Raw genomic sequence first — 27087 nt, 5'->3', positions numbered from 1 at the left:
TTTCAAATCCTGAAAGATGATGCTGTGAAAGTGCTGCACTCAATATGCCAGCAAATTTGGAAAACTCAGCAGTGGCCACAGGACTGGAAAAGGTCAGTCTTCATTCCAATCCCAAAGAAAGGCAATGCCAAAGAATGCTCAAACTACTGCACAATTCCTTCTGTAAAAAACTATATTGCCTGAGGCGGTTAAGATTGAAAGTATTAGCATAAACAATAGGTGCTCTTGTATCAATATTTAGAAGTCAAAGACTTCATATCTCTTATCTTCCTGTCTCTTTATAACTTGAAGATGCTAAGATACATACATATGTTTCAAGAATGAAGAGTATGAGAGAAAAGAACCTGTTACCTTTAACAAGCAAATAGTGTTTCTTAATGGGGAAGGCAAGAGGCCAACATTAAAAAACAGAAAAAGAAACAATAACATAAAAAGATAGCTGGGTTGCCTTGAAAAAAGAATAGAAACAGCAATAGGTAATGGGATACAAGAGGCCCATCTCCGAATTTCCAGTGAAGCAGTAGTGTCTCAAATGTCATGGCTTTCTACAAATATAAAATCATTTTGTGAAAATGAAAATTTTAGCTGCAGATTTTTCCCAAAAAGGCAGAAGTTAAAAGAGGTTTTCCACAGACATTGCCCAAAATGAAGCATTTACTGGTAGGGCTAAAACTTTCCCTTTTCTGTATTCTTTTCTCTTCCCTTCCCCATATAACTATCTGTTCCTGAAATATAAAAGCAATACTAATCTAGCTTGAAAATATAATTTGTTTAGAGAAGGCAACTGTCTTGGGGATAATAGATGTCAAAATTGAAATGTTTATTGTGTCTTCTAAACATTGGTTGAAGAACTTGATCGGATGTTCTTATCTGTGTTCTTCCTCTAAAAAGTAGAAATATGAGTATTTTAGGGTTGAAGTAATTCAAATTTGAAAGCTGCTAAGAGACTCTTTCATTCTATTGGATAAAACAAGGCTTAACCTTTTGTCCTGGGAACAAAAATTCATACTTGTACCTGCAGAAGGATAAACATTAGGCTACTTTTATGCATATTCATTCAGTAATTCATTCTTTCAGAAAAGAATGTTCAAAACTAACAACGAAAAATGAAACAGGCTATTACAGCATACAATCAAGATTTGAATATGTGACCTGTGGCTACAGGACAAGACCAGAACTTCACTGTGGGAAACTGTCTCTTTACTAGTCTTCCATTATCAATGGACAAAGCTAACCAAAACATACATTAAAGGTAATCTGAATTTGACACATTCATATATTCTGACATCTACCAAAATTTCTATTGACCTAGAAGGAATAACAACTAAGGGAGGTTTCCTATAGTTGCTGAAACAAGTGCCACAAATGTCTTGGCTTAAAACAACAGAGATTTACTGTTTTCCTTCTCTATATTCCAGAAATCCACAATGAGTCTCACTACCGTAAAATCAAAGTATCAGAAAGGCCACATTCTTATTCAGAGGCCCTAGGGGAAAATAAAATTTTGTGCCTTTCCAGCTTCTAGAGTATACCTGCACTCCATGGTCCATGCACCCCTTCTGCCATCTTCAAAGCCAAGAATGGCCATCCGGCCTTTGTCCCCTTCACTCTGACATCCTCCATAGTTTCATCTCTCTCTGAATTCCTCTTGTTACATTGGAGCCACCTGGATAATACAGGATTATCTCTCAAGTCAGCTGATTAGCATCTTAATTCCACCTGCAGTCTTAATTCTGCTTTGCCACAGAATCACAGGTTCTAGGAATTAGACAACAGGGGAAGGAGGACTCTATTCTGCTAACAGTCTCCAGCAAAGCCCATTAACAATTTCCAGGAAATAAAAATAGAATCTGGGCAATAAAGTCTGACTTTTTTTTTTTCACTTTGTGCTTCATCTAGTTTTACTTGCTAGTAAGGTACAGAGGCCTTGCACCCAACACTTTAGACTAGAGTTCCTTGTGCAAAACCACTGCACCTGACACCTAGGTCTGCCTGCCAACATGATGTGTGTGCCCAGCACAGTGATCAGGAGTGCTATTAGCAGCACAGCTGAGCAGACCCATGAAAACTCCATAAAGTGCCTCTGCTCATGGCCTTTGGAGTACCTTATGGAATTCCTCGTGCTTTTTAGCTGTTGCAAGTCCTAAACCTCCTCTCTTTCAGCCGAAAAGGGAGAAAGAGAAGATATTGGCCTCAGACAGCTTTACTGCTGCTGCTGCTGCTAAGTCGCTTCAGTCATGTCCAACTCTGTGCAACCTCATAGACGGCAGCCTACCAGGCTCCGCTGTCCCTGGGATTCTCCAGGCAAGAACACTGGAGTGGGTTGCCATTTCCTTCTCCAATGCATGAAAGTGAAGTCGCTCAGTCTTGTCCTACTCGTCGCGAACCCATGGACTGCAGCCTCTGTCCATGGGATTTTCCAGGTAGGAGTATTGGAGTGGGGTGCCATTGCCTTTTCCACAGACAGCTTTACCAGCCCCTAATGAACCAAGCTGATCAGGAATAAACGTGGCCAAGCAGCTCTGGCACAGACACAGTATCTTCTAGACTCCTATGTGATATTCTGATTGAGGAGAGATTAACTATCTCAAGCACAGATGGCACCAATTAAAGGGGACACCCAGTTATATCCAGCTATATCTTTTAGTCTTTCTAGGAATCCATTAACAGTTTGCTGCTAGTTCCAAATTTCCTGAGCTAGAAATCTTATTTGGATATTCCCCAATCTACCCAAAGAAAGAATTAGACAAAGTCGAAAATGGAGCTTCAACAGAGATCTAGGAGGCCATGTGTGGTGCTAGTTAATAATCACAGGCAATAATACTCCTTCCCCCAAACTGCATCCTGTCAAGCCATCAGGGAGGCTCATCAAGGAACTCACTACAGGTGGGAAGCCTTATTTATACAATTGATTAGTTGAGGTCATGAAAACTTCTTATATAAAAAGTATAATCAGTTGGATAATTGAGACCTGCCCCATCTGAACAACCCCAACACCAGCCTCCCCAGACGCAACCCAGATAAGGCCATATCCTGTCCAAGACTGGCACATTGATGTCCCTTTCCTGTCAAAAGTACCAGGCAATGTCAGATATCACTTAGTGCTTGTAGACACATTTTCTAGGTGGATAGAATCATTCCCTGCTAGAACTGAAACAGCAGTTGAAGTGACTAAGGTGTTACTGAAAGAAATAATCCCCAGGTTTGGGCTCCCAGGATCCCTGCAAAGTAATGAGGATCCAGCATTTGTGTCTCAAGTAACCAAGGGGATAATGAGTGCCCTGGACAGAAAATGAACCTTTCATTCAGCCCAGAAACGCCAATCTTTGAGGGGAGGAAGAGAAATTCAATTAGACCTTAATCAAGCTATCTCAGGAAACTCAAGAAAATTGGATTTAAACTCTTTCTATTGTCCTGCACCACATACATTCATCCCCAAAGGGTAAGTTAAAATGCATTTGGACTTGAGTATGGTAGACCCATTTCCCACACCCAAGAGAAGGAACACCTTAATCCCCTTGAAATGGAATAGCTCAAGTATGTTTTCCACATAGAAGAAACCATGAAAGCAGTCGTTGAATTTGGTAACCACATGCTGCTTGCATTCACTGATGTGGCCCTCCACCCCTTCCAGGCAGTAGACTGGATAAATCTGAAAACCCGCAGCCCTCAAGAACAGCTCACTCCTAAAGTGGAACAGACACCACTTGGTAATCTTATCCACCCACTGTGCTCTGAAGTTGCACGGCTCACTCCATGGGCACATCACACTTGAGTGAAGAGGCCCCTGAGCCCCAACATCTGAACATAAAAACTGGGGCAACGGACCCCCTTGACTACTCCTGTGAACCCCATTTTGACATGAAGCTTCTCTTATGGAAAACAACAAAAGTGAGACCAAGGAGATTCAGGCCTCAACATCAGGTCACGCTTTTGCCTACTGCCAAAAGACCTGGATACCTTCATTTTCAGGAAAAAGCTGACATGTGACCATTATTCTCTACTAATATTTGAGCCATGCATCTTAAATTGTCTGCTATCCTTTGTCTCCAAAAGGTTAGACAAATGTTTTTTGCTCAGGGCAAACAGTCAGGGCTAAGTCCTGACGACAATCAAATACATCTAAAGGCAGCTGGGAAGAATTAACTGCTTCTCTCCTTGGGTTATGCATGCGTATGTACTAAGTTGCTTCAGTAGTGTCTGACTCTTTGTGATCCCATGGACCCTAGCCCACCACTTTTCTGTCCATGGGATTCTCCAGGCAAGAATGCTGGAGTGGGTTGCCATACCCTCTGCCAGGGGATCTTCCCGATCCAGGGAACAAACCTGCATCTCTTATGTCTCCTGCAATGGCAGACAGGTTCTTTACACTACTGCCACCTGGGAAGTCCCCCTGGGTTATGATGATGCATAAAAATAAGCAGAAAGTAGTTACAAAATGTCAACCTTTGCCAGATAGTGCCTGTCAAGAATGAGGAACAGGACAAACAACAGAAGAAAGATTTGTCACCAGCAAAGGCCCTTAAAAATACTCTGGAAAATAAAAATAGAAACTGGGTAGTAAAAGAAAATCTAACTCTTTTTTTTTTCTCCTTTCTTTTTTGCTTCATCTAGCTTCATTTGCTCTTAGGGTGCCAAGTGCAGAGGCTGTGCTCCCAGCGTTTCAGACCAGAGTTTCCAGTGTGAAGTGGCTGCACATGACACATCAGCTCCAAGGGCTGTGTTCTCAATCGTGGTGCCCACACTCTGACTCAAGATGGACATGATGGGTCATATGAAGAGGTACCTAGCCGGCACTGCAATCTTGAGAGCTGGAGCAGGCTCACTGAGCCACACAGCTGTGGCAGACTGGTGAGAACTCTATATTCCTCCCTATGAATAAAATCATTATAAAACAGACCCAATGAGAGCTTTTCAGGGAGGTCTTGCACTCTGGAGCTGTAGCTCACACCTCTCCATTCTTTGATTGAAGAATAAACGTTATTTCCCTTACTGAATCAAACTCAGTCTCCTTCTGCAGGCTCAAATGACACTGGGCAGGAGGATCCTTGTAACACAACCTCAGGAAGGCATATTAGGGGGTATTTTCATATCTACAGATAAGACCAGTAGTCATGTATGGAAGACATGTACAGAGTCATGTATGGATGTAAGAGTTGGACTTTAAAGAAAACTGAGCACTGAAGAATTGATGGTTTTGAACTATGGTGTTGGAGAAGACTCTTGAGAGTTCCTTGGACTGCAAGAAGATCCAACCAATCCATTCTAAAGGAAATCAGTCCTGAATATCTATTGGAAGGACTGGTGCTGAAGCTGAAAGTCCAATACTTTGGCCACCTGATGTGAAGAACTGACTCATTTGAAAAGACCCTGATGCTGGGAAAGATCAAAGGCAGGAGAAGAGGACAACAGGGCATGAGATGGTTAGGTGGCATCACCGACTCAATGGACACGAGTTTGAGTAAGCTCTGGGAGTTGGTGATGGTCAGGGAAGCCTGGCAGGCTGTAGTCCATGGGGTCGAAAAGAGCTGGACATGATTGAGTGACTGAACTGAACTGAACAGATAAGACCAACTAGATATGTTCCTTTCTCTTTGAATAGATACATATAATGTCCTTAGGAGGGGCTTGAGCAACCTTTGTGATCTAGGCAGGCTTAGACAAAAGAAGGCTTTTGAGATTACATGATCAGTATTGAGGGCTTCCCAGTGGTAAAGAACTTGCCTGCCAACGTAGGAGACACAAGAGACAGGTTCATTCTCTGGGTCTCGGAGATACCCTGGAGAAGGAAATGGCAACCACTCCAGTTTTCTTGCGTGGAGAATCTCATAGAGGAATCTGGCAGGCTACAATCCATGGGATCGCAAAGAGTCAGTTTAGCATGTAGCAGTCAGTATTGAGTTTTGCTGTGATAAGGTAATATGTAAATATCCCTTTGATATGCTGAGTTAGTCAAGATATAAAGACTTACACAGGTTTTTGTATATTTACCATAATATATTCTTAAGCTTGATGTCAGTATTCTACATTATAATTTAGTGAAAGAGCCAAAAAGGTAAGTAAATAATAATGCTACAGCACAAGCTATTTGTAAAAATGCAAAGGTGCTAAAGTGTTCTGGAGCATTTAAATGATAAAATTCTATTTGATTGGTAGGCTCAGCGTTCAGTTCAGTTCAGTTCAGTCGCTCAGTCATGTCCAACTCTTTGCAACCCCATGAACTGCAGCACACCAGGCTTCTCTGTACATCACCAGCTCCCAGAGCTTACTCAAACTCACATATATCAAGTCAGTGATGCCATCCAAACATCTCATCCTCTTTTATCCCCTTCTCCTCCTGCCTTCAATCTTTCCCAGAATCAGGGTCTTTTACAGTGAGTTCTTCATATCTGGTGGCCAAAGTATTGGAGTTTCAGCTTCAACATCAGTCCTTCCAATGAATATTCAGGACTGATTTCCTTTAGGATGGACTGGTTGGATCTCCTTGCAGTTCAAGGGCCTCTAAAGAGTCTTCTCCAATGCCACAGTTCAAAAGCATCAATTCTTTGGTGCTCAGCTTTCCTTATGGTCCAACTCTCACATCCATACATGACTACTGGACAAACCACAGCCTTGACTAGACAAACCTTTGTTGGCAAAGTAGTGTCTCTGCTTTTTAATATGCTGTCTACTTTGGTTATAACTTTTCTTCCAAACAACAAGTGTCTTTTAATTTCCTGGCTGCAGTCACCATCTGCCATAATTTTGGAGTCCAAGAAAATAAAGTCTGTCACTGTTTTCATTGTTTCTCCATCTATTTGCCATAAAGTGATGGGACCGGATGCCATGATTTTAGTTTTCTGAAGGTTGAGTTTTAAGTCAGCTTTTTCACTCTCCTCTTTCACCTTCATCAAGAAACTCTTTAGTTCTTCTTTACTTTCTGCCATAAGGGTGGTGTCATCTGCATATCTGAGGTTATTGATATTTCTCCCAGCAATCTTGATTCCAGCTTGGCACAGCATTGTTAATCTGTATTTTAATACCATATGTAAAATAGATGACCAGTGCAAGTGTGATGTAGGAAGCAGGGCACTCAAAGCCAGTGCTCAGGGACAACCCAGAAGGAGAGAGGTTGGGGGGGAGTTGAGGATGGGGGGAACACATGTATACTTGTAACCAACTCATGTTGATGTATGGCAAAACCATCACAATATTGTAAAGTAATTATTATACAATTAAAATTAATAAATAAAGGGACTATTGTTCAGTCATATCCAACTCTTTGTCACCACATGAACTGTATCCTGTGAGGTTACTCTGTCCATGAGATTTTCAAGGGGTAGTTCTAGGTAATTTGTTGTGTCATTTTTTATTAGTTCAATGAAAATCATCATACTTCAGTGGAAAAAGCAGAGACTTTGAAGTTTTAAGAAAATCTTGAAAATTGATAACCCAGCTGCTCTAGTTTTACTTGATTTCTAGCAATTCTTAATCCCCTCCCTAAGCCTAACTTCACTTCATTTAAAATCAGAAAAATAATATCTAATCCCCAGTACTGTTTTTGAGATTAGATTAGAGACAGAGTATTGAAAGCATCCAGAGCACTCACCGTAAAATAGATTTCCACTGAGTATTAAGTATTATTTTAAGCTGCAACCTAAACCCTGTTATATTGGATGTTTAGTCCAATACCTTAAAAATATGTATGTCTTTCACAGGACCTCTTATTATTTTCTCTTTAAATTTTTATTTTTAGATTACATATGTCTATCATTTCACTGGAGACAATTTTCAAATCAGAGTATGGTTCTAGATATAAAATCTCACAAAACAGAGGATTCCTCTGAGAAGTATATTCATTTAACATCAGATTATATTTTTGTACTCAAGATGCATGTATTCATAGTTAAAGCAAAACCATTACAGTACATGAGACTTTGATCTATTTGACCAGTATAGTAATATTAAATATAGTAGGTGATTACATGTCCATAAAATAATTTTTAAATGTAAATATAAAAAAATGTAAATGAGGAGAAAATGAAAATAATTTTTAACAAAACTAGAAGTGACATGATATCCATGTAACAAGTTTCAGTAGGGTAGTTGTCTTTGAATCTTCAGTGTTTTCTTATAATGGCTGGGATATCTGATGTTTAAAAATAAGTTAATGGAATTGAACTTAGTGTTTTCATCATATTCATTACCTCTTCATATTTTGCATTGGTATTAACTGGTACCTAATTAACAGTTGTGGGAATTGTGACTTAAACCGAGTCAAATTTGATAGTTATATTTAACTTCTGACCTTTAAACTCCTTTTACAGTTTTCTGATTCATTATTACCCATTTACCACTGATTTTTGGTATATATGTTTCATTGGTACTTCTGAAATCCTATGTGGAATTAGACTAATCCTCAAAACAAACATTAAGGTAAACCTTAACTCCCATATCTCTGTTAAATAAAAGCATGGAAAAAATAATAATATTTTATATTTTATGCATCTTTTACGGAGAAGGCAATGGCAACCCACTTCAGTACTCTTGCTGAAAAATCCCATGGATGGAGGAGCCTGGTGGGCTGCAGTCCATGGGGTCGCAAAGAGTCGGACATGACTGAGTGACTTCACTTTCAATTTTCACTTTCATGCATTGGAGGAGGAAATGGCAACCCACTCCAGTATTCTTGCCTGGAGAATCCCAGGGACTGCGGAGCCTGGTGGGCTGCCATCTATGGGATCACACAGAGTCGGACACAACTGAAGCTACTTCGCAGCAGCAGCGGCATGCATCTTTTGTGTTCAAAAAGGGAGACAAATTTTCTGTAGGCATGAGTACTCTGTGTCTAAAACAAAGGAATCAGTAAATAAGTTTGAATGGTTTGGCCAGCACTACTTATAAAAGGCTGTATTGTCATCTCTGCATCTCCCACAGTCATCTTTGACACACTCTGGGGTAAAGTGTTTGTAGAATTCTCTCAGCATTTTAAGATCTGAAGAGACTACATGAGCAAATAATCAGTTTCTGCAAGGTAGAGCAATTTACATTAATTAGGACATTTTCTAATTTTCTTTTTCAAACTATGATTTTTGTCTTTTTTTGTCTCCATCCACTTAGTTATGCCCCTTTGCAGCTTTGAACCACGTAGTGTCTGATTTGTGAAGCAGAGAAAAATGCGGCCTATTTGAATTGTGTCTTTGAAGTCAGGTGTAATGAGAAAGGGGAAAGCCTAACAACTGCTATGGGAGACTTGAATTAGGAGAAACCAGTTTAAACAAGAACTCTATCTGCAAAACTGTCCTTAAACAGGTGTCTAAAACTGTCTTCCCGTTAAGAGATAGTGTGTTCTTACTTGCAATGTGTAAGGTGAAGTGAAATGAAGTGAAGTGAAGTCGCTCAGTCGTGTCTGACTCTTTGCGACCCTGTAGACAGTAGCCCACCAGGCTCCTTTGTCCATGGGATTCTCCAGGTAAAATGCATATAAACACGTATTGTCAGGAATTATGTTTCAAAGCAACTAAGTCTTTGAATTGGTATTCATTTATTCATTCATTCAGTCAACAAATATTTACTTAGTACCTACTAGTACTAGTCTCTGTTGTAACACCTGGGAATACTGCACAAACTTACACAAAACAAATATACCTTCATCAATGAAGCTTTTTTTGAAAAGTGCTAATGTCACTCCCTTTACTATGTATTAACTTATTAGAGACACTCAGTGTTCCCTGTTAGGCTGTGTAGACAACCTGATATAAAGTTTTATTTTCCCAGTAGTCCATAGAATTTGCAATTCAGTGGCTGGCTAACAGTTGAGAAGATGGCAGGGAATGTGTTCCTGGGAAGAAAGAAATGGAAAGGTGAAAGAAATTCAGAAAATATTTGACAAGGATTTTAAACCAGGGAAAGAGACCTGGTCTTTTGAAGCACCTTAATCCCTTATGTCTTGCTATGCACTCCCTGCCTCTGCCTTTCAGAAACCTGCCATAATATGAGAAAACCCTATCTTTGACACAAACCTACAGTCCTCTTGGTTTTTAGTATCTTAGAGATGTGGGACTGGGGAAAAAGAGCATTTTGCCAGGTGCATTGGGTCAGGATGTGGTCTTATAATTCCAGATTGGGAGTGGAACTAATATTCCAATAGAGATATTATTATGCAATGTACTGAGAGCTACTGTAATATTTGTGCACTTTTAAATTTATCATCATTTTATATAATCTTATATATTCTAGAATATATATGTGTGTACACATACACACACACACACACACACACACATTCTCTTTGGGTCCCCAAGAGTTAAAAAAATTAGTTAAGGCTAACTTGGAAAACTGCTTTAAACTACCATATATAATGTTATTTATATGGTGAGAATGCTGTATGGCATAATTACTCACAAAACTCACAGAAATATATAATTCTGTACAGAAAGAAATGAGAAAATGTCTGAATAATTTCCCACATACAAGTTAAAATGATAGGCTACCATATAGCTACTCCCTTACTTTCTTCCCTTCTAAAATTTGTTTAAAACTGTAATCTTAGGGATAAAATATCTCATAAAAATTTAATATCATGAGTTATTCTGTAGAAAGGATATTAATTCACATATATTACCAAATGAAAGTCCCAAATGGTAAAGCTCTTTCTGGAAAAGGTTATTTGTAATGACCAAATTCGTCACTGTTTGGAATCTTGTAAAGGTCACAATAGAAGGTTTTCACTTGTTTTAAATAAAATTCTATATTTTAAAAATAAATATGCTTTTCTTCCATTTCATAGAAATATCAACACTGTTTGTACTATAATTTACTTTTTGAGCTTCTGACATTTACCCAGCTGACTGTCTTTGGAGAACAATCTCTTGACTGAGAAGTACTTTAGGTAAGAAAACTGTCAATTACAAATTGCTGTTTGAGGTATTGCAAAGTGCTGGAACTCTTCAAATTAAAAAAAAAAAGAACTTGTTAAATACTTTTGTGTCTACTACATCTACCTTAAATTTTTAGACACAGCCTTTGTATAAATGTGGAACAATTTAACTAACAAAGATATAACCTTTGCTAATCAACAAAAGTTGTATTACAAACCTAGTAGTAGAGTATTTATAAGTTCATAAAAAGTTGAATCAGATTTCAAATATATTGAAAGCCTCAGTATTATAGGCTTATCCTACTATCTTGAAGAAAGTATACTTCCTTCATAAAATGAATTATTGAAATCATCAATTTAAATAGTATGATTATTTACATATATAATTGGATTAATAGTGAAATTGATACTATTTTTAATAATGGAATAAGACTGAATGTATAATTTGTTGTTCTGTTTTTATATTTATTTTGAAAATATTTTAATATTTATACTACATTAAGTCTCTAGAAGTAAAGTAAATCTTTTCCATGAGCAACACAGAGGCATAGTTTAAAAGAAAAAAGAAGTTAATGTACATAAATTGTTTGCCAAAGATGAATGGTGTTACTATTGTAATTGGCACTATAACGAATTATATATTTACAAATATATGATATAACACACAAATCTAATTAATGCATTTAGTATCATATACATTTAACAAAGTTTGGTAACATAAGCTTAAACCGCCCATGTAATTTCTTCAGAATATTATATATTTCATAATTAAGCTCATAACTTTGGCTAAAAAAGCATTTCCCTTTTCAGTGAAATACACTGTAAACTCTGAAATGAATGATATGTAAATACTTCTGTATTCACTGAACAATCATCTCTAAAGAAAATAAACAATAAAATTCTTCTAATTGTGGCTAAATATAAATTTAAAGAGTTGCTTGGATTTAATCATTTGAATTTATGTCTTAAAATGTGCATTTTTTAAGCCTTCTATATTTTACTTTGGGATAAAATGAAATATTGTTCAGCATATTTCATTTTTATAGAACTGAGATAAATAATTTTTTTCTAGATGTCCATGTCCAAGAGAGTAAATATATCACAAGTTTCTGTGGTAAAATAAATGCTAATACTGCAGAGATTTTTATGAAGATATATCAATATCACCTATATCTAATGATCTATATTTATTGCTTTAGTTGCCAAGTCATGTCCAACTCTTCTGTGACCCCATGGACTATTAACCCACCAGGCTCCTCTGTCCATGGGATTTCCCAGGTAAGAATATTGGAGTGCAATGCCATTTCCTTCTCCAGGGCATCTTCCTGATATACCTGTTAGGATATATAGGAGATATTTAAAATATATATATACATATATTTATATGTATAAAACCCAAACAAACATGTGTTTGTCTATTCCAGAGAGATTGAATGCATTATGATCAGTTGTTATGTAGTCAAATAAATGTTTCACCTCAACTCTGTGTTAATCTCCAAAATAACATGTATTGTTTCAGAACATATTTTAAATATGATCTTATAAGTCACAGTTAGCTTATAAAATGAATTCAGATATTCATTTTTATATTTATTAATGCATTCATTCAAAAATAGTATGCTAGGGTTTAAACTCTGAGTTATAATTTCAAATAGAACAAGTGTTTTGTCCTCTAGGAGGTCATACTCTCTTGAGGCAATTCGATAAACAGGCAATTTAGATATAACATAAGAAGTGATATTTAAAAAAATGATATAAAGAAGATAAAGATAGAGGAGCATATCAGACAGGCAGTCGTGGGGTTTAAAAGAGGCTTCCAAGAATGTATGACTTCTAAACTAGATAGTCAGGGAGTGGCAGGAATGGGCAAAGCAGATAGTGGTTGGCATTAAAGTAGGCAAAAGTGGTACTGAAATGCAACACAAGCAGTTTTGCAATGAAAAATCAGGTCAAATACAAACAGGTATGTCATTTGCATATTTGTATCCCTCATTTCCAGATTATTCATTATTGACAGCTAGCCACCAGGTCTGAAGTTTTCATCTAAATAGGTAACAGATTTAAGACAACATTTCCATGTATAAACGGCCATGATTTTTGCAAAGTCTTGCATTGGCTTGCTGGTTTTTCTTTGAGCAAGTTAAATTTTCATAGCTCATTTTGTGGTTTGCTTCTTATTTCCAGTGAAGAAATTTTCAACTTACAATATCTACTGTAATAAAAAAAAATTCAGATTACATTTTAAATAATACAAATTCTCAAGATCAAAATATTACTTTGTAAGAGAAACTATATTTTGGTGCCATTGTCAGCTGCAAGTTGAAAATCAGAATTTGTCTTTCTTTGGGCATATATATATATATATAATTCTACATATTTCATACTATTTCAGAGCACATGATTACTGAAGTCAGATACCTGTCATATGTTGCAGTGTTATGACGTCTCCTTTCATCTGTTTGTTCTTTCTTGTTATTTCCCCAAACTTCAGCTAGCATAGAGGGCATCCTTATTAGAATCTCCATCAAAGAGGTTTCAACTCTGCCTGTGTTAATAAAATCATCAAGCACTTCTTTTTAGGATGACAGGGAGCCTGCTCATCTATCATGAGTGTTTCATTAAGTGGCACAAACCCAGGAGCTCTAGGAACAATGCCAGATTTTTTTTTAAAAATAAGATTTGAGTAGCATGAAGTTCCCTTCATTTCAAGATCTATCCAATTTGTGGAGTTGCTTGTGTATCCTCATTGTTCCCCTTGCCACACAACATACAGGAACTTTGATGAGGATTCTTTTGTACCTCTGCTTTGAATGGATAAAACACAAAAATGTTCTGTATCCTGTCCTAGTCATCCAAAACTGAGCAAAGAGAAAAAGAATCCCTGAAGTTCCAGTTAAAACATATTTCACAAGGTACTTTATGCGAGTTAATCTTTTTTATATTAAAATTTCATTTTTTAAGCAAATGTTCACATGTATTTTCGTAAAATTAACCAACCACAGGGGTTACTGCTGACTAGTTTCACCAAAATCTGTCTTGAGTTACATCTATACACCCATTCAAATATCTATATACCACCTAATGGTAGAGCTATCTGTGCTGCACAGTAAGAATAATACTATTTTGAAGTAGGTATAGTAAATCACACATCTCCCTTCTCTTAAGAGTAATGTTAAATACATCTCTAACTCTTTAATGCTTTGGGGCTGAAATGAATCAAATGTTTCCTTCTCTAGTCACTGATCAAAAATCGACCATAGTGGACCCTCAGGTTGACAGTAGCTTCCCCATCAGCTTTACCTTAAGTAACAGGATTGCTTCCCCCTGACACTGCATGTCATACATTGTCTTGGATGTACTTTGGAAGTAGCATCCATGTTGTTGCTGGAAACAAATCCTCAACCTGGGGGTATCCTGATAGAAAGCTGGTATTTGAGTGATAATCCTTCCATTAACAGAGCAGCTGCCAGCACATTCTGGGACAAAAAGTTTGTTGTTGAAACTATTAATAAATGTCACAAATATCTACTACTGGTAGGCTTGGAAAGTTGCCAGAATCACATGCTTCATTTGCCTCTGGAGTCAGTCATTAACCTGGGCAGCATAGAGTTATTTTTATCCCCACCCAATAGCAATCTTTGTCTCTACCACCACTCCCAAAATTCTCTATGAAGCTTCCAAGTTAGAAATCAGACTAATGCTTTTGTATTATTCTTTGATATTGATGCTGTCAGATTAGGAAGGAGATACCAAATAAGGTGGCTGGGTAGAACCTGATCCTTGAAACCAAAGATCCCAATAAATAAAATACTTCATATGCCATTTATCATAGGGATTAGTAAAGAATAAAGAGAGAGATGGTGATTTTCAATTTTGGTTCATGCAGTTAAATCTGCAAAACATACTCACTGCTTTAGAGTGAATGCATTTAATCATATATTGTAATAAATTGCAATAATTTGTCATTCTCACCATTTTGTGAATAAAGCTATTAGCTTTCTTTTTAGATAGTTTTCAAAATTGAGATTTCTTTGTGTATTAATTTAATTAGCAACTAAGTATTGAGTCTCTACTATTTAACTATGGATGATCCATTCCTCAGAGATGGGACCCACGTGTCTTTAAAGTCTGTACTCTAACTTCAGGGACTGGTATTTCACACCAGATAGGCAAGTATTTGGCAAATGAATTCAATATGGCAGGGACCAGCAGATATTAAAGAAGATTCAGTCATCAAAGTATATAAGCTTTTGTTGTAGTTTAGTTGCTCAGTCATGTAACTCTTTGAAACCCCCATGGACTGTAGCCTGCTATGCTCTTTTGTCTGTGGGATTTCCCAGCAAGAATATTGGAGTGAATTGCCATTTCCTTCTCCAGGGGATCTTGCCAACCCCGGGATTGCACTCACGTCTCCTGTACTGGCAGGAATATTCTTTATTACTTCCCTGGTGGCTCAGCTGGTAAAGAATCTGCCTGAAATGAGAGAGACCTGGGTTTGATCCCTGGGTTGGGAAGATAGCCTGGAAAAGGGTATGGCTACCCACTCCATATTCTGGTCTGGAGAATTCCATCAACTATGTAGTCCATGGGGTCGCAAAGAGTCTGATACAACTGAGTGACTTCCACATTGCCACAAGTCAAATTTATGCCTACAGTTATAAAGTCTTGTGACTGAGGTTTACTGCCAAGCCTTCTGGGGTCCTAAAAGAAACTGGGGCATCAGAAGTTGACATCCCGGAGGAGGTGATATTTTAACTGGATTCAGTTCAGTTCAGTTCAGTCGCTCAGTCGTGTCCGACTCTTTGAGACCCCATGAATCACAGCACGCCAGGCCTCCCTGTCCATCACCAACTCCCGGAGTTCACTCAAACTCATGTCCAATGAGTCGGCGATGCCATCCAACCATCTCATTCTCTGTCATCCCCTTCTCCTCCCGCCCCCAATCCCTCCCAGCATCAGAGTCTTTTCCAGATTAGATTCAGTTTAATTTGGAAAACACTTTGAAAAATAAGCAGGAGTTAGGTGAATAAAGGGGGAAGCTTTCTCATGTAGTACAAACAATGTGAGACTGACCAGAGAAAGGAACAATATGAAGCACTTGGGCAATGTTAGGCAGTTCCATTGGCTGGAGGGAGAGGTTGTTGAGTGTGTGTGTGTATATTTCTATAAACGTGTGTGTGTGTGTGGAGTGTTAGTTGCGCCGTTAGAGTGTGTGTATGTGTTGCTCATTTGTGTCCCATTCTTTGCAACTCCATGGGCTATGGCCTGCCAGGTTCCCATGTCCATTTAATTCTCCAGGCAAGAATACTGGAGTGGGTTGTGATTCCCTTCTCCAGGGGGTCTTCTTGACCCAGGGATTAAACCCAGGTCTGCTGCATTGCAGGCATATTCTTAACCATATGAGCCACCTGGGAAGCCCCATTGTTATAAATGGTTTTAACTAAAGCTAGAATGAGAGACAGGTTCTATCTCAGTCATAAAGGCCAGGGTTTTTAATTGAAGACTTACTTACTTTTGAATGTTAGGGGAGAAATCAAGGAACTTGACCAAAGAAATCTCTTAGCAAAGAAGGGCTCAATAAAGGACAGAAATGGTATGGACCTAACAGAAGCAGAAGATATTAAGAAGAGGTGGCAGGAATACACAGAAGAACTGTACAAAAAAGATCTTCACAACATAGATAATCACAAAGGTGTGATCACTTACACTCACCTAGAGTCGGACATCATGGAATGTGAAGTCAGGTGGGCCTTAGGAAGCATCACTATGGACAAAGCTAGTGGAGGTGATGGAATTCTAGTTGAAGTTGAGCTATTTCAAATCCTGAAAGATGATGCTGTGAAAGTGCTGCACAGAATATGTCAGTAAATTTGGAAAACTTGGCGTGGCCACAGGACTGGAAAAGGTCAGCTTTCATTCCAATCCCAAAGAAAGGCAATGCCAAAGAATGCTCAAACTATCGCAAAATTGCACTCATCTCACACTCTAGTAGTAATACTCAAAATTCTCCAAGTCAGGCTTCAGTAATACGTAAACCGTGAACTTCCAGATGTTCAAGCTGGTTTTAGAAAAGGCAGAGGCACCAGAGATCAAATTGCCAACATCCGCTGGATCATTGAAAAAGTGAGAGAGTTCCAGAAAAACATCTATTTCTGCTTCATTGATTATGCCAAAGCCTTTGACTGTGTGGATCACAATAAACTGTGGAAAATTCTGAAAGAGATGGGAATACCAGACCATCTGACCTGCCTCTTGAGAAACCTGTATGCAGGCCAGGAAGCAACAGTTAGAACTGGACATGGAACAACAGACTGGTTCCAAATAGGAAAAGGAGTACATCAAGGTTGTATATTGTCACCCTGCTTATTTAACTTATATGCAGAGTACATCATGAGAAACACTGGGTTGGAGGAAGAACAAGCTGGAAACAAATTGCCAGGAGAAATATCAATAACCTCAGATATGCAGATGACACCACCCTTATGGCAGAAAGTGAAGAGGAACTAAAGAACCTCTTGATTAAAGTGAAAGAGGAGAGTGAAAAAGTTGGCTTGAAGCTCAACATTCAGAAAACTAAGATCATGGCATCTGGTCCGATCACTTCATAGCAAATAGATGGGGAAATCATGGCTGACTTTATTTTTCTGAGCTCCAAAATCACTGCAGATGGTGATTGCAGCCATGAAATTAAAGACGCTTGCTCCTTTTAAGGAAAGTTACGACAAACCTAGACAGCATATTAAAAAGCAGTGACGTTACTTTGCCAACAAAGTTCTGTCTAGTCAAGGCTATGGTTTTTCCCGTAGTCATGTATGGATGTGAGAATTGGACTATAAAGAAAGCTGAATGGTGAAGAATTGATGTTTTTAAACTGTTGTGTTTGAGAAGACTCTTGAGAGTCCCTTGGACTGCAAGGAGTTCCAACCAGTTCATCCTAAAGGAGATCAGTCCTGGGTGTTCATTGGAAGGACTGATGTTGAAGCTGAAACTCCAATACTTTGGCCATGTGATGCAGAGAGCTGACTCATTTGAAAAGACCCTGATGCTGGAAAGATTGAGGGCATGAGGAGGAGGGGACGGCAGAGGATGAGGTGGTTGGATGGCATCACCGACTCAATGGACATTAGTCTGGGTAAACTCTGGGAGTTGGTGATGGACAGGGAGTCCTGGAGTGCTGCAGTTCATGGGATCGCAAAGAGTCGGACACTACTGAGCAACTGAACTGATAACTGACTGATAACATCGAGAAAGAAGATTCTAGCTGCAGTGAGTAGGACTTAGATATAGCCTGACTGGAAGCAATGAGACCAGTCAAGAGGTTAAGTGTATAATTAGATAAGAAGTACTTTTTTCTCATCATTCATTTTAATTGTTTAATATACTTTCATTGATGTTTGTGCTAAAATATTTATTATAAAATAAACTTTGTTAAGTTTTTTAGAATTTCCTATAACCCCATCCTGTGATAATAAGTTCCTTTTTAATTAGTGGGAATCAACATGTATTTTTTTTCTATAGAAAGGCAACATTATATTTTCAAACTTTAATTAGAAATAGTGATTAATATAGAATGTACAATTTGGATACTAGAGAACCTGGACTAGGAAAAACTTGTATCCTTTACCAGAGCCCTGCCATACCTCTGAATTTTCTTCCAAAGCAACTGTTAAGCATTTCTTTCACATTTCTCTCATCAGTGAGTTTAATTAGTGATTAGTGGTTATTGCTTGTGGTTTTTCAATACCCTTTTTTAATAAGTCACAAACTAATTATTACTTCAAAATGTGCTAAATTGAATCATCCTTAAAAAAATATTTTTTTTCTTACTGTTTTATCTATGCAGCTCTCAAAAACAAGATGTGGGGTTAGCCTAGAAAATGAATAATGCTGTACTGAGCTTTTATAACCATTTTCTTTTCCTAAATAGTGGGACAAATTATTCAACAAAACCACACTACAAAAGTGTGACAATACTAGCTATTTCATTCAAAGAACTTGGAATTTAATATAATGTAAAAATATAATTGATTAGTCAATTCATGTCAGTGTAAAAGGGACAACAAAGTGACATTTCTATTTAAATAGAACCTGCTATAGCCAATCTTAATCAGACATTCTAATAAATGAGTTGATGGAAAATATTGTAAATTTCTTAATCCAAAAGAAAGCCAATTTCCATGACTCTCGTTCAAATACCACAAAAAGCAATATGAAAACAATTATAAGCAGAGTTGAAATGAATATAAATATGTTGTTCTAAGTTACAGATTCTATTCTATTTCTGTTTTCTATCAAATAGCATTTAATCATTCAAATAAATATAAATATATATCACATGTGAAATATATATATTTGAATATATGATAAATATCACTTAGTATATGACATATATATTATCACTTAATAGAATACAATAGCTAATTGTATAACTCTTATTATGGACAAGGTCTATATTACATTTTGATGAGTGACATAGACTGAAAGATGAATTCATCATTTATTCATTTTTTCATTGACCAAATATTTATTGAACTACTATTTGCTATTAGGCTCTTTTCTAGATATTGGGGATTTATTTTCAAGAAAAGAAAGACCTCATAACTGCCTCTGGGAAGGAAGAACAATATTAATCAATCTCACTAACAGAAAAACTGACAATTCTGCTAAGTGGTGTGAAGGAGAGACATGCCATATGTAAGTGAGGGGTATTCTAGTCAGAAAGGTCAGGACAATCTTCCTTGACAGAGTTAAACTTTAGCTGACATTCAAGGGATGAGCTTTTGTACTTCAGTTAAAGGGAGAAAAGGAGAGTATCTAGGAAAAAGAAAATAATGTGTGTAAATTGTAAGTAATTGGAGGAATCATGATGATTGCTATGAACCAAAATGAGCCCTGGGTGATTGAAGTGAAGAGAGCCTAGAGTGGGATGATCCGAAAGGGAAATTACGAAAGAATTTTAACCAGGAGCAGAGAATTTTTAGGAGAGGGCCTCGAAGGAAAATGTCACATTCTTATTTTTAAAATATCTCTCTAGCTACCTAGTAGAAAGTAGATTGACTAAGACTCAGAGTAGTAGGTCTAGCTCAGGGATAAATCTGAGGTAGAAATGAGCATTGACATGATAATGCTTCTGAGTGTAGTAGAGATTACCTGTCAGGCTCATCTGTCCATGGAATTCTATAGGCAAGAATACTCAGTGGGTAGCGATTCCCTTCTCCAGGGGTTCTTCCCAACCCAGGGATTGAACCTGGGTCTCCTTCATTGCAGACAGATTCTTTACCATCTGAGCCACCAAGAAAGCCCAGAGATTACCTAGGAAGACAATATTAAGTGAGAGAGGAGAAGGTTTTGGATTGAATCCTGAGAAACTCTAATGGCTAGAGAGAAGAAGGTGCCGTTTAAGTCCCAGTTAATAAAGAGAAAGGAGAGTGGCAAAGACTGAGACAAAGTAGAGAGGTCACAAAAAGGTACTTATTATACTGCAGAATAGTTGTAGTGAGAGTATGTGAATAAATACCCCGATAAAAGAAAGATAACAAGAAGTCTATAGTTTGTAAACAGAAAATTATCCTAAGATATAAGGCAATATTTTCTTCCCTTCAAAGAAAGAAAAAATAAATCTGCAAAAGTGAGTATAGCACTTATGGAGTCGAAAGATTGGACACATGTTACTTTAATATGTGGCAACAATGCTTGAGATAAGTGTTAGGCTGTTATTGGAGGTCAGGAAAATTACAGTGAACAGAGGCCCAGAAATAAAGAACAGTGACAGATTTTCATATAGAATGATGATCAGTTCAATGTAGCTAAAGCAGAGGATGTAGGAAGGGAGCAATAAAATAAAGTTTGGAAAGGCAGGTTGAGATGCAGATTGGGGAGGGTTTTCAAAAAAGCTAGGAAGTCATTATAAATATTTCATCATAAAAGCTTGCATTGTAAAAAGCAAAGGCAACAGAGTTATCCAAAAAATATGTGAACAAGTAGAACAAAAATAGAATGTATCTAGCCAGATATTTTCTGGATTAAAAAAGGCCATCAGAAGGTCTGCCAAAGAAAGTACGATCAAGTGCCACAATAAAAATATCAACACAGCTACACTTTGCTTCATTAAACACTTATTATCATTGACAAGTGAACCAAAATATTGGCCTTTTCCAAATGGCATGTTGTGTAAATTTCTGAAGCAAAAATCAGAATTTGATCTTTAATGCAAAATCAGATATATAAGGGGCATCTTCTAGTTTTAAAATTTTTTGTTACAAAGCACAGAATGACAGGTGTTTTAAAATAGAAAACAGATATCTTCAAAGTAAATTTAACCATGGATATTCTAAAAGTGCTGGATCAATGACTCAATTTTTCCTTTTCAGATCTAGAAGATATTGAAAATACTGTTGTTGAATCCAAGTTCCCATTCCTAATACACACTGAAGCCAGAGTTAGGAGCAGAGAAATGTTTATTGCAAGGGCAAGCAAGGGGAATGGGTGGCTCATTCTCCAAAGACGAGGACTCCCAATGACTTTCAGACAGGGAGTTTTAAAGAGGGTGTTAGGGTGAGGTTCTTAAGATCAGTTCCTGAACCTTTCATCTGATTGGTTGGTGGTGAGAGTTTCAGTGATTATGTTTCCAGGAACTCAGCCTTCTGTCTCCAACCAGTTTGGGGTCTAGTGCTTGGGGTCAGCATATAGTCACCATCCTCTACCTGAGTTGGGGTCTTAGTTTCTTTAGAACAGGAAGATATGCATGACATAGCTATCTACATCACTTCAGGAGGAACTAGGAATCCTGTGACTCTGTTCTGCTAATCATTAACTGCTTGTATCTGCTCTTTGGAACTCTTGGAAGGCCTGGGAGACTAAAGCCCCACCCCCAGCCCCTTTTTCCCTTACAAGCTTACAGGGACATGGAAAGGCTTTTGTACCCCCAAGAGTGCCCCACAGGGACCTGTGCAGTTTCAATATGAAGTGGTGAAGAGGCTGAAAATAATTCCAAAGTCTTTCAGATTCTGCCCCTAATCTGGATGTAAGGAGAGAGAAGAATATGCAAGTTGCAAGTCAGAGCAGGAAACTGCTACTTTAGTTTTCTCTGGCAAAATGCATTTGGAAAAGAAATTGAAAAAAGACTAAAATGAGTCCTTGATAATCCCGATTTGACCTTTTCTGACAGGTTACAGAAGATAAATTGCCAGAATAAATGGAAGCCATGGTTTTGTTTTGTTTTGTTTCCTACATACTCAGAAAAGGCCATTTTATCTCAGGTTTAGGAAGACATTGAAGGTCATTCCTCTGCTCGTATTGTATGATAATGGAAGGTGAATCTATCTACATTTCATTCCCTTTCATCTGAAATAAGTTCCCTTTAAATAGGCATTTAAACATGATCGTGTTATAATATCTTTACAAAAAAATCCATTTTCTTTTTATGATCAATGTATAATTGATAGAGATATCCCAATATTCACAAAAGCATAGGACTTTAGCTTTTGCAAAATGTAGAATCCATGATCAAATTTATCTTTGCATTGTTTTTCAATAAAATATTTACTTAGTAAACTATGTAAAAGACTATTTGGAATATAAAACCTACTGAAGAGAAGAAACTTCCTTCTAGCAGTTTTTAATGATCATTTACTTATAAACAGAAAAAGTACTTAATTCAAATGATCCTTATGCAAGCAATGAAGTAAGTCTGAAGTACCTTAAATTAACAACACTTTATTAGCCAATGACTTGTGTTACTGTATATAATTGAGAAGATATCAACTCTTCAAAATCTATTTTCAAAATTTAATTTTAATCTCTTAAAATGCTTTAGAGTTTGCACATTTCATGAATTTTGGCTTTACCTCCATGAACTTTGGCTTTACCTCCAAATTAAATAATTTGATTGAGTTTTACTGTATTATACAGTAAGAAAAAACTTTTAATCACTAAAATTGACTGCAAAATTCTGTTACTCTCTTAACTGTTTATAAAATGACAGCTTTAAAATTATCATTTCAGGTGAATACTCAGTGATGATCTTAATTTAATAATTGTACAAACAAAGACAATTAAATAAATGCTTGAGATTTTATTTCTTTGAACAACACACAAATTTAATAGATTGAAAATCAAAGTTGGAGTTTAATGGAGGAAATCAGTTAGATATAAACACTAGCTTGATTCTGATGCCTGGGGATCTAAGCAGTCTACCATGCAAAGCCAAGAACACTCTGAAAATCACATGGTTGTCAGTGGCCTGGAGGAACTGAAATAGTACAGACACAAAACCTTGCTGCCCAGAGTTGTCAGCAGGGAAAACGGGAAGCCACCTTACCTTACAGCAATACCAAATATCTCAAATATGTCTTCACGTTAACCAGTTATCTTTGTCAGGTAGAAGTAGAAAAAATGTAAAATCTCATGAACAATTTCACAAAAATTTAACTATTCAGAAAATGATTAATAATCTGAATTCATTTAACCACTGATGATGTTTACATTGGAATAGACCAAAGCATTATGTTTACATCTTCAGCATATGGAAGTTCCTATCAGAATAAACCAATTACCACACTGTACTTTTTATAACCCTGCTTTGGGCTACAGAAATAGCTACATTAGTTGATGTAGAAAGAGGCATTAAAAAAAAAAAACATACTGAGACTTCATCGAAATTTTCTTTAAAACAAAATGTTGAAAGAAAGCATCTACTTTGCATTTTGATATTCTAGAAAATTCAGTCATTTAAAATGTCATAAAAATATAAAATTCTTGCTTAAGCAATTTGCCAATTATTTCTCACTTTGTTTCCTTTTCTGTCCTCTGAGTTGAATTGTTTTGTAAACCCCAGTTTTAGTTTGAATGCAATGGAAGACCCCTTCTGATCAACAAGAAGTTGAAGTAAGGCAAAGACTTAAATCAGAACATTGTGGAAGAGACATTTCTGTTCATAACACTGAAAGGTTAAGAGCATAAGGACACATTCATACAAATTACATCAGTCATATATGCACAGCACACTCTTTACATTGTTTTATGTATATGATTTTTTTCTTAAAACATCTTGGATAATAATGCACACACAATACACACATAGAAAATGGGATTCTAATAATGTTCTTGATTGAAATATAAATTTATACTATGACTAGGATATTTTACTTTTCAACACACAGCCTTACTTGACCAAGCAGAAAACTAATGCTAGAAAGAAAGTCTCAGAGTTTTTGATTATTATAAAGATAGAGCATTTGCTGAGAATGAAAGAAAAGGTTGAAGGTTTTTGAGGAAGGAGAGTCAGTATTTCTTCCCTGCCTTCATAGCTATTTACCAAAGGGAAAAATGTACCATGGCTGAAAAATATCACAGCATCACTTTCCTCTCTCCAACATGAACTAACATCACTTTTCCCCAGGGACACAAAGCACTGGCCACACTGATTTTCCTTCTGTATTTGGACACAACATGCTTTTCTCCAATTCAGGGATTTAAAAGACTAATCTTTCCCCAAGAAAAACTCTTCTACCAAATTCTACAATTCAGAGCTCATCAAAAATGTTTCCCATCAGGGAGGCATCATGGAGTTTATAGTCTCCCCTCCACCCCGGGACTTTCTATATCATAACCTTATTATTTTTATAATGGTATGACTGACAGATAGTAGGTGCTCAATACATATTTTTTTCAATGAATAAATAGGCTTTAGTGTGTGTGCCAGTCACTCAGTTGTGTCTGACTCTTTGTGATCCCATGGATCCTAGCCAGTAGGCTCCTCTGTCCATGGGATTTCCAGGCAAGAATACTGGAGTGAGTTGCCATTCCCTTCTCCAGAGGATCTTCCTCACCTGGGGATCAAACCCAGGTCTCTTGTATTGCAGGCAGATTCTTTACTATCTGAACAAGTGCTGTAGTACTATCTTCAATTCTCTGAATGCTTATTTATTTACTCAGGTTTGGTCTGTCTTTCTAGACCTGAGTGGAATAGAAGCCACATTAAAACAATATCTGCTTCAAATTTTTCACTCATAACTCCAGCATCTAGACTAGCTCCTGGTCCATAGAAGGTTACTGATACATATCTGATTAATTAAGAAAAAATGTTAGAATGCTAGTTCATTTCCCAAAGATTTTGTGAAATTCAAAGTGATACCAGTCAGCTTAAAATAGTGATGTGATTTTCTCAAAGGTGATGCATGGTACATGGATCATTCAGGATAGGAAATTACCAAGTGAATAAGACAAAGAGAGGGAGGCAGGTGAGCTCATGGTATTTTCACTGGACTGATTATAATTACTAGAATATAGGAGGTCAAGAAAGAAGGGACTGTGGTAGAAAATGAGAAACAAATGTGACTAATATACTGGCGTGGTTGATGGAGCCAAGGAATTATTAAAGATAAGTAAACAGGTGAGCTAAAGAACAGAAAAATGTGGTTGGAGAGGGAAATATTTGAAATAGAGAACTCAGAAGTGGTTCATTTTCTGCCAGTGATAAGGTCTGAACATAGTCTGCCTCATAGGAAGTGATAGACTGAAATGAATTGAAAGAAATGTTCCCTGGAAGTAAAGAAGTACATGAATCAAGAGTACAACAACTTGGATGTTTTGCTTGCCAAAATATTGAAGTCGTTAAAATGTAGACAGGAGGATAGATACAATAAAATACTATAATTTAAAACTTAAATTCTTCAGTTAATGAGAGGAATGGATGAAAGAGAAAGTTGTTCAGTCCTATCGGGCTCTTTGTGACCCATGGACTGTACAGTCCATAGAATTCTCTAGGCCAAAATACTGGAGTGAGTAACCTTTCCCTTCTCCAGGGGATCTTCCCAACCCAGGGATCGAATCCAGATTTCCCTTATTACAGGTGGACTCTACCAGCCGAGCCACAGGAGTGGGTAGACTATCCCTTCTGCAGCAGATCTTCCCAACCCAGAAATGGAACTCAGGTCTCCTGCATTGCAGGTGGATTATTTATCAACTGAGCTATCAGTTCTTCAGTCAATGAAAGGAACAGATAGGAAGTCAGAATAAAAGGGAAAGAGGAAGGTTGGTAGGCAACTGTGGTGACTGGCATGAGCATGAAAAGAGTAAGGATTTTGCTGCCATTATTATCTTGATTTTCATGTCTGTATGCTTCTTAGAGGGAGTGAAATAATTTGAAGTTGCAATTGGGAGAAAGGATGACTAATTACTTGTTGCATTGAATTGAAATATAAGAGATAGAAAATTACAATTAAAAAAACAAAAAAATAGCCTCCACAGAAAGGACAGCAGTAGAAATGGAGCCATATGAAGAGAAGATTCAAGAAGAGATGGTGGAGATAAAGTTGACCGGTACCTGATAGCTTGAGGTTTGCAGTGAAATGAAGACTGTTACCATACATTCTTGGGTGGAGATAAACTGATTTGCTTTATTTGCAAAAGCATAAACACAAGTCATAAACTCAGTGCCCATCAGTACACTTAGCACCCTGAAATCTAGGAATGCTGGGACAACCTAAAGGGATAGGGTGAGGAGGAAGGAGGGAAGGGAGTCAAGATGGGGGGGACACATGTACACCCATGGCAGATCGATGTTGATGTATGGCAAAAACCATCACAATATTGTAAAACAATTATCCTCCCATTAAAATAAATTAAGGAATTTTAAAAAATACACAAAAATTGAGTCATCAAATGGATAATAGGCAGCACCACTGAGTCAAAAATTAGTTGCTCTGTTTTTTGTTGGCTACTTATCTATTAATACATTCCACTCAAAGCAGAGAATACTGTCAGGTACATAGCCGGACCTCAATAAGCATTTGTTCAATGAATAAATATCATTTACCATTATCTACTATTTCTTGATTACTTACTCCTTTGCTTTTAAATACCACTGGAAAGGAAAAATACATATTTTTTCCCAACGAGTACCAAAATAATTGTTTTCAGCTCTTTTCATATGCCAATAACTTCTTATCATATAACAGATGCTGTTTCTGCTTTGTGATACTATGCCTAATTTTGCTAAAATTGCTATCCATCATCAATTCTGAAAGCCCCATGGCATCCTGTGACATTTGGAGATCAATTGCTACTAGAGTCAATTATGAAAAGCTTTGTTTTAATGGGCCTATAATTGATATTGGTATTTTCTATTTTTGGAATTTACTCAGAAAATCCAGATCATTGTTTTCAGTCACAATACAAAGAAAACTCTAAATCTAGTCTCAGAAAACTGTTTAAATCACTCTTATCAA

The sequence above is a fragment of the Moschus berezovskii genome, chromosome 4 (genome assembly GCF_049115385.1).
Source record: "Moschus berezovskii isolate FMDL1 chromosome 4, NW_MosBer_1.0, whole genome shotgun sequence".
Classification (NCBI taxonomy): domain Eukaryota; kingdom Metazoa; phylum Chordata; class Mammalia; order Artiodactyla; family Moschidae; genus Moschus; species Moschus berezovskii.
Note: the sequence above shows the minus strand (reverse complement) of the source record.